This window comes from Xenopus laevis, chromosome 6L, assembly GCF_017654675.1.
Source record: "Xenopus laevis strain J_2021 chromosome 6L, Xenopus_laevis_v10.1, whole genome shotgun sequence".
Taxonomy (NCBI): domain Eukaryota; kingdom Metazoa; phylum Chordata; class Amphibia; order Anura; family Pipidae; genus Xenopus; species Xenopus laevis.
Genome location: NC_054381.1, coordinates 111,019,509 through 111,028,937, shown reverse-complemented (window position 1 = coordinate 111,028,937; position 9,429 = coordinate 111,019,509).

The following is a 9,429-nucleotide window of genomic DNA, read 5'->3' as shown; positions in this document are numbered from 1 at the left end:
TACAGATATACTGACAACTACATTGCCAGTAAACTTGTAATACTGGCCCGCCCCTGGCTGGCATTTTACTGCCTATGCTGCTGGAATACCATCCAGATGGCACCTATACATGGGTAGCATTAAATTCAATAATGCAAGATTCTTGGTTTTTTACCCATCTATTAAATGACTACAAGTGGGCCCATGCCCCTTTGTCCTAAGACTGGTAATGAAACTTTTTAACCCTCACTTAAAGGGCACCTGTTGCCCTAAAATATTTCCACCCACCTTAGGTGCAGGCTTATAGCCCACTTTCAGGTTAGGGGGTAATAGTCATTTTTCTTTAAAAAAATTGCCCTTCACCAGTACTAGAACACCCTCTCCGAGAGGGAGCTCCCTGTTTGAGCTGCCATGTTGGGGCATGCATGTGCATGCGTGAATGCTGTAACTTGATTATTATGCACATGAGGTCAGATGCTCATTATGCACATTTGCTCTGCACAACATGGCCGCTCACACCGGGTGCTCCCTGCTGGTGCAAGTGTTCTAGCGCTGGCTGGCCAATTGTTTTTTATTTTTTAAACTACCATTACCCACAAATGGACTGTGGGCTCTATTAGTCTGCACCTTTGGTGTGGGGAAATATTTTAGGGCAACAGGTGGCCTTTAAGCAATTATAGATGGAGACATGTAAATTACTCCTTTATGTCCCTCTGGCCAACTGCACACCCACTGGTTTAATTGCACAGATACGGTGCATTAAACCCAAACTTCTCAACAGCTGTTTGGTTTGTGTTAGAACTCATTTATAAAAAGATATTGAAACATGTCTTTTTTGGGGGGAATTGGATAATAACCCTTTGGAAGAAAAAGAGAGGTTAGTATTGTGTGGCTAAAAGTAGCGAAGACGCCACTCACTGTACAATAAATGTAAGCCTTCTTAAAACAGCACACTTTGTTATATCTACCTCTGCTATCGAGCACATTGCTAAACGTTATAATGAGACTAGTGCCAGAGCAATAGTTTCAAGTCAGTATTGCGTTGTGGAGAAGAAGGTTGCAATAAAAGCTCAGTAGATAATCAGACGCGTTGGATAATGTTTTCCTGCTTTTGTATGTACGAAATGTTGCGTTATAGAACTTGAGTGTTGCATTATAGAAGTTTTGAACTCATCCTGCATGGTTAATATGCAATGATTCAGAAGAATGCTGTAAACTGCAATACTTTCTGTACATCCATGTAGTATGCATCTTACCTAGTGCAGTATGTGTATAGAAATAAAACTGGGTAAATAGATAGGCTGTGCGAAATTAAAAATGTTTCTAATATAGTTAGTTAGCCAAAAAAATAATCTATAAAGAAGTGGAATGACTAGATGTAACATAATAGCCAGAACACTACATTGTCCTTTATGTCTCTATAACCTCTTAGTTTGTCAGCGACTTGAATGGGGGCCATAATGTTTTGATCCTTAGCATGCAGATCAGATTCAAAAGCAAACTAATTGAGCAGTTACACTGAACAATTCCTTTAAAGGGATACTGTCATGGGAAATTTTTTTTTTTTCAAAATGAATCAGTTAATAGTGCTGCTCCAGCAGAATTCTGCACTGAAATCCTTTTCTCAAAAGAGCAAACAGATCTTTTTATATTCAATTTTGAAATTTGACATGGGGCTAGACATTTTGTCAATTTCCCAGCTGCCCCTGGTCATGTGACTTGTGCCTGCACTTTAGGAGAGAAATGCTTTCTGGCAGGCTGCTGTTTTTCCTTCTCAATGTAACTGAATGTGTCTCAGTGGGACATGGGTTTTTACTATTGAGTGCTGTTCTTAGATCTACCAGGCAGCTGTTATCTTGTGTTAGGGAGCTGTTATCTGGTTACCTTCCCATTGTTCTTTTGTTTGGCTGCTGGGGGGGAAAGGGAGGGGGGGTGATATCACTCTGACTTGCAGTACAGCAGTAAAGAGTGATTGAAGTTTATCAGAGCACAAGTCACATGACTTGGGGCAGTTGGGAAATTGACAATATGTCTAGCCCCATGTCAGATTTCAAAATTGAATATAAAAAAATCTGTTTGCTCTTTTGAGAAATGGATTTCAGTGCAGCATTCTACTGGAGCAGCACTTTTAACTGATTCATTTTGAAAAAAAAATTTTTTCCCATGACAGTATCCCTTTAAGGACTCTTACACACACAGCCTTTGTAACCAAGTTCCCAAGCAATGGCTAGTGATGAGCCAAACTAGCTCATTAGCTCATTTCTCTTCACAGAATTAAACTGCATTAAAATGTGTGATACTGCACTTGTGATGGCAACATAATACCTCTGATGTGCTGATCTTGACGCAGGGCTGTAAGACTTTTAGCACAGGACCAGTGCATGCTTCAGTCTCATTAGATGTGCTGATCCGAACACATGGATGTCAGATATGTCAGTCTTGATGTAAGAATATTGATTCACTAAAGGACAAAGTGGTTAACGCTAGCGGCAATTCACCAGCATTACCATCCGCAGGGACATCGCCTATTCACTATCAGGAGTAGGCATCTATTCGCTAGCGAAAGAGACCGTCGCTAGCGTTTGTTCGCACCTATCTTTGGGCCACTTTTCGCTCTGGCGAAAGGCCGTTTCTCTGCAAATTCAGTAAAGTGCGGATTTTACTGAACCTTACCACTTTTGACAGATGTGACTTAGCCACCTCAGACCAGGCGAAGTGCTAAAAAGCAGCTTGATCTTCCTCAATCCTCTGTCACTTACATCATATCCTGTGTGCCAAAAATGCATCAAAGTTAAAAAAACACTGGCGACTTTTCCTTTTTCAAGCGGGATTGACTGCAAAAGTCCTAACAAACTTTTTTTGGGTAACCGGTTTTCTCCAGGCATTTCATAACATATGGAACATTCATTTTACAGTGAGCTCATGTGTAGGGCATTATATGAACTCTCTTGTCTTTATTAAGGTTCCCTGGACATTTGTAATAAAAAGTGGTAACTTCACGCATTTGCACCAACATTTATAATAAAGACCTCCATACAACTTTAAATTACCAGCCCTATGAAAATTGACCTAAGAGCAATTTTCGCTAGGCAGAAATGAAATCTATCGCATCTTCGCTAAGAAATGCTCGCACTGCCGAAGTAATGCTAGCCAGCGTTCGGCGCCCAGGACAAAACTCTGCGTATTGGTCAATTTTCTAGTTGTAGCGCATTTGTGCCTGGTGAACTAGTGCGAGCTGTGCGAGCTTAAGCTGGCAAAAATTCACCCGTTAGTGAATCTACCCCCAAGTATACTTACACAGTCAATAAAGATGGTGAATTCTCAAAATCAGTAAATATACCAATTTCAATATGTATGCAAACAAAATGAACCAACTCTTGCCCCTCTGCATCTACATATAATCAGATACAAAGATCCTGCAGAAAAGGAATGTAGTGTCACTTTGTGCACTAATATTCTATGTCAACCTCCTTAACTTTCTTAATGGCAAAATAAATGCAAGCTAATCCCTACTTACAAATAGAATATACTGTTAGAAAACATTTTCAGTGCTGAAAAGCAGTTATACATGTAAATAAATAGAGTGACATAAAGAGTAATACACCTGGGCTCTTTTAAAGGAAGGAAACCTGTACAGAATGAACTCCACATAAAGCAAATGCAAAGAAAAACACCCAAAGAAATGCAGTCATGCAAGGAAAATAAACAAAAATGTTGTCAGAACTCATTAGCATTCCATGTGTGCGGGGTGAAGAGAATGTGAGCAACTAACATATACCAATAAACACGGCACACATTAGGCTTGATGGTTCCCCAGTGTGATCTGATGTTTGTCCCAGGGGCCAAACACCCCATTTTGATGATCAGATTATGCAAAGATCCAATTATTTTTCAATTCTTCACAAAAATAAATCCTCTCCTTTGAAGTGAGATGCCATAATGCTCAGGTGGCTTTCCTACAGGAGACCCACTTTGAAGCTAACTGTACCCCAAAATGGTCTAATAAACACTACCCGGAGATTTTCTGCAGTCAGCCTCAACAAAACAAAAATAAAGGTGTTGCTATCACACTTGCTAAGAATTTAAATTTTACGGTAATGTCTGTTAAATGATTCAACATGTAGATTTGTAAGGAACAGTAGACACTCAGATGATCACTTTTGCCATAATAGAATTTACCTGCATTGCAGGCACCTTAATGAAATTTTCAGAGGGCTTGCTGATATTAGGAGGGGACTTTAACGTTCCCCTAGAACCCAACCTAGACTGCTCCACCGGTATCTCCAGTACCCCAGCAAGGGTGATCCATAAAGTAATTGATACGCTTCACCAGCTGCAGTTAGTAGATGCTTGGTGATTTTTTAAACCCCAGGAGCACGATAACACTTTTTATTCCATACATCATATTCTGTATACCAGAATTGACTATCTATTCATGTCACAGCACTTTCTAGAAGACATCAGCAATGCCACTATTCATAATCGCTCATGGGCTGTTCATTCCCCAATTTTTTTAGAAGTGGCTCTAAGGCACAAGTTACGCAGAAAAAATATGTGGAAACTTGACTAATCACTTTTATATGACCCCGGTACTCTTAAAATAAATTAAACTAGCATTGATTAATTATTTTAAAGAAAACATCATGGAGGACATGAATCTGATTAATGTATGGGAGGCACAGAAACGTTAGATATGCTGGATTTTGATCCATTTGGATCATGGAAGAAACGTGCACGTCAGATACACCTTGACACATTACTAAATAGAGTAAGGTGAATGGAATTGTCCCATAAGCTCAACACCACCCCCAAACTTTCCACCCAACTAGCTACAATACGTAATGAGTTAACCGACCTGCATGGCCTTTATGTAGAAAAGGTCATCACTAGAATGAGACACCGTTTTTCCGAACATGGGGACAAATGTGGCAAATTACCTGCCAAATCCACAGTCTCAGAAGGAAAGGATGGGGGGAAGAGTGGTACTCAATGATCACATAGCAGCTGAATCCCATAGATACTACTCAGACTAATATCAGTTAAAACCAACTTTGTCTGCTAAGACATCTGCTAGTGAGGCCATATGGCAGTTTGTAGAGATGCCCCAACTTACACCAGAGCAAAGGCAAGCTCGGAAAATCTCCACTGAAGAAGTTTCTTTAGCCATTCGTTCCTCCCCCTCTAGGGCCGGATGGCTTCACAATATTATATGATAAAGTATGCTTAACATCCTTACTCCTGCATATAACTAAGGCCTTTAATTCTCTACAATCTGACTCTTAGTTGACACACAATTCACTAGAAACCCACATCACTTTACTATTGAAAGCAAATAAAAATCCAAAAGAGCCAGGCAGTTACAGACCGATCTCCCTTATTAATTCAGACATTAAGCTTTTAGACAAGGTCAACGCAACTAGGATACAAGGGTTCCTAGGACAACTGATTTCCTTAGATCAAGTTGGGTTTATACCCGGTAAGGAAGCCAGAGAAAACACCACCAAGTTAATTAATATTCTCCATTATGCAAAAAACATTCCCCTTATGTTATCAATGGAGGCTGAAATGTTTGCTTGCATGAACAAATTCGGATTTGGGACACACATATGCAAATGGATTGAATCACTGTACAATGGCCCTGTAACATGTGTTAGGGTTAATGGAACCCTATCAGACTATATACATATCAAAAAATGGCACCCGCCAAGGATGTCCCCTCTTTCCAATGATATTTGTATTGGCCCTACAACCTTTTTTTAACACAATTTAGATTCTATCCAGATATTTCTGGGATCTCAGATGAAAACACTAACTGGCTGCCTATGCAGATGACATGTTATTTTTCATTATGGATCCACTAATCACTATCCCTAACCTGAACAAGTTTTTTGACATTCAATACAATAAGTAATTTCAAAATAAACTATGGCAAATCTGTGGCACTAAATGTATCCCTTTCAAATTTTACCATGCAAGGGCTATCCAAAAATTTCCCATATAGCTGGTCCAGAAAGGACTTCATGTACCTGGGGATTCTAATTACTAAGGATTACGAAGATTGGGTTTTAAATAATTCTAAACCTCTGCTGTCCTAAATAAAAAAATAGACCTGCAGAAATGGACTAAACAACCCTTGTTATAGTTAGGCAATGTTGTGAAGATGAATGTAATGTCTTGACTATTTTATTATTCCAACGTATCCCACTACCCTTCTCCTACCCCTTGCCGTCCTCCTTTCAAGCAGCCATCAGCAAATATGGTGATCTAGAATGACCACCCTTCCAGAATTAAAGCGCCCACACTGTATAAGGGTAAACTAGAAGGTGAAAACACAAAATAAGAGACCGTTCAAGCTCACCGCTCGTTCCCCACCCTGCCAGGTGCTCAGTCTCCAGTGTCCCCACTGTATCCAATGACAAAGAACTTGACATAGATGGCACTTCTGGACAGTTTAATAAAGTAGGTTGCTAAAAAAACCAAAGCGTTTCGGGATCAAATCCCTTAATCATAGGTACGCATTTCACTACTCACAGATCAAGCACTGCTACAAACATTTATGGGACAATGATCAGCTCAGTAGGGACCTCTCACCCTTTGAGATCTTCAGTTTTATTAGCTCTCCACTGAAACACACAATTTCTACTTTGTGTAAGCTGTTGGTCGCTCAAGGTGAAAGCAAACATTGACTATTTATCAGATCTCAGGAAAGAGATCTTGGGCTCGACCATCCAGGAGAGACCCTGGGGAAAGGATACACAATTATGTTATAGCTCATGTTGCTGTCGAATTTGAGAACTAAATTACAAAATCCTCACCAGATGGTATCATACATCCCATAAATTAAAACAAATTTTCCCACAAGCAAGTTATACGTGGTGGAGGTGTCAATCAGCCATGGGTACCCTACTTCATATCCTTTGGGATTGCAGTCTAATTCAGCCTTATTGGGCGGTGGTCATGCACATATGCAAACAGATTTTGGGACACAAGATACTACATTTTCTGGCCCAAGTGCTCCTTCTTTGAGACAAAGGAGACTTGGAAGGCACCCCTGACAGGGCCCTAGAGAGACATTTTCTTAATCAGCCAAATTCCCTATTCCACTTAAATGAAAATCAGTTACCCCCACCCCCCAGGGAATGGATGTCCAAGGTGAACTATACCTTAGACAGAGAAAGGACTTTATCTTATATTGTCAGATATCTGGCTGAGATGGTTCCTTTTAAAAGCATCAAATGAATGCAATACATAGGCCGCTGAGCTTGTACAAGAGGACAATTAATCTTTATTCATTATTGGACAATGAGGGCTGCAGAAATGATGCACTTCTCATAGACTGTTTTATTATGCAAACAGATTTTATTTTGACTTGCACTACTATTGAGTTGTTATACGCTGTATCTTATGTCATAATTGTGATTTTCGGAACTGTAATCATGACTAACAGTTGCGTGTACTTACCCTCCCTCTCCCCCTTCTTTTCTGTACCCTTCCCCAAAGCAAACTATTTTATCCTTTTCATAAAAAAATTATACAAAAAAAAAATCCACTTCTTTTGTAATCAAAAGTTAAAAGAGTCAAAGGTAGTAGAAAGTAGGATGGATGAAAAGCATTGCACAAAATATTGAAGGGATGGATTCACAATGGTAAAATTGTAATCCACATTAGTAATATTTACACCCACCCTGCATATATAGTATATATGCATGGTGTAAACATTCAACTGGCAATTTTTTTTTTGGTGGATTTACACCAGTAGTGAAATAAATTGAATAAAGAAATATCAGGTATGTTATATATAGTACTCAATTTACCTAAGGGTTCAAACATTTATGAAAGATTGTAGTCTGTTTTTGGTGACTTTCAATACTAATGGTGAAATATCTAGTAAAGAAGTAACCAGGGATGCTTCAGCCATGAGGTGGGAACCTTCTCTCGTGTGGCACTTTCTCAGGGTTGCAAAAATACATCTGATATTTTTAAGAGTCAAATTTTAAAACTTTGGAAATGCGTTCTTCTAGTACAAAAAACACAATTGCTAGCGTTGTCACTCCTTTCAACATGAAAGAGGGGTCAGACAGCTGTCTTTGTGGCAGAATCATTGAAAAAAGAAAATCTGTGAAAATTGCCTTATAAAACATGGGTTGATGGTTTTATACAACTCAAGATTTGCTGCACTCCTTCATCTTTACACTGATAAGCTTTGCATAGTCCAGAAGTCATGAAACATTGATACATTTCGGTCATTAGGTGATCATTTACCAATTGGCAAATGGGTAAACAATTGTTTCTTTCTCAGTAATGACACCCAGAGACTTCAACCTCCCAGAGAGAGAGTCCAGTGTTTCTTTGCCATTCTATCCCCCTTCCCACACCCATCCATGGCCCCCAACCAGAAGTGAACTTGTCACTCCTGTGTGACAGATCTGCTCATCCTTTATTGGAATGGTCTAATGGCCCCCATTAATTTGCTTTTCTTCTTTGTACTCACCTGTCATCCAGCATGATGTATATCTCTTTTATTGTATAATTCAAATGGCATGGCAAGGGTCACCTTTGGCTGAAAGTGTAATATTCCTTTCCAGAGAAATACTTGTTACGTGATTTTCAGAACCTGTACTAGGTTATTTTCCCTGTGATAAACCGGATTTGAAAAGATGCAATTTTACCTTAAAAAACTGTTCCTAACCATTCTGTGGCAGTAATGAATATCATTCACAGTACCTTTATTAAGCCTGAGCCATTTCTGGATTTCCTTGCCTCTCTAGGCAATGTCATTACTGATTAATGTATACAGTAGAACCCTTATTTTATGTTTTTCAGGGGATCAGAAAAAACAATGGTGTAAAAGCCAGGAAAATTTAATAATCAGGAAATGTATTATGCATAATATATAGGTGGGACCACTTAACAACAATGTAAAATTAGGGTAAACTTAAAATCAGGGGGATGTAAAATTGAGGTTCTACTGTATATACTTATTATAGTATATACATATTTATGTATATACACATCATACCTCCCAACATTTTGGAAATAAAAAGACGGGAAAAAAAGTTGGTGCGTGTAGCACGGCGACATTTTTTGACCATGCCCATGTTTGTGGCCACACCCCTAATTACCATCTTCATTTTACAAAATTTGGCAGGTTATGAAAGCTTGAACATATTGCTGTGTTTTTTTTCTCAGTTATTACAATTTTGCTAATAAAGGTGAATTGCCCTTTAAAGGAGAAGGAAAGGTTAAAACTAAGTAAGCCTTATCAGAAAGGTCCATCTAAATATACCAGTAAACCCTCAAAGTAATGCTGCTCGGAGTCCCCTGTCAAAAGAAAAACTGCATTTCTTTCCTTCTATTGTGTACACATGGGCTTCTGTATCAGACTTCCTGTTTTCAGCTTAAACCTCATTGCCCTGGGCAAGAGCATGCTCAGTTTGCTCCTCTTCCCCA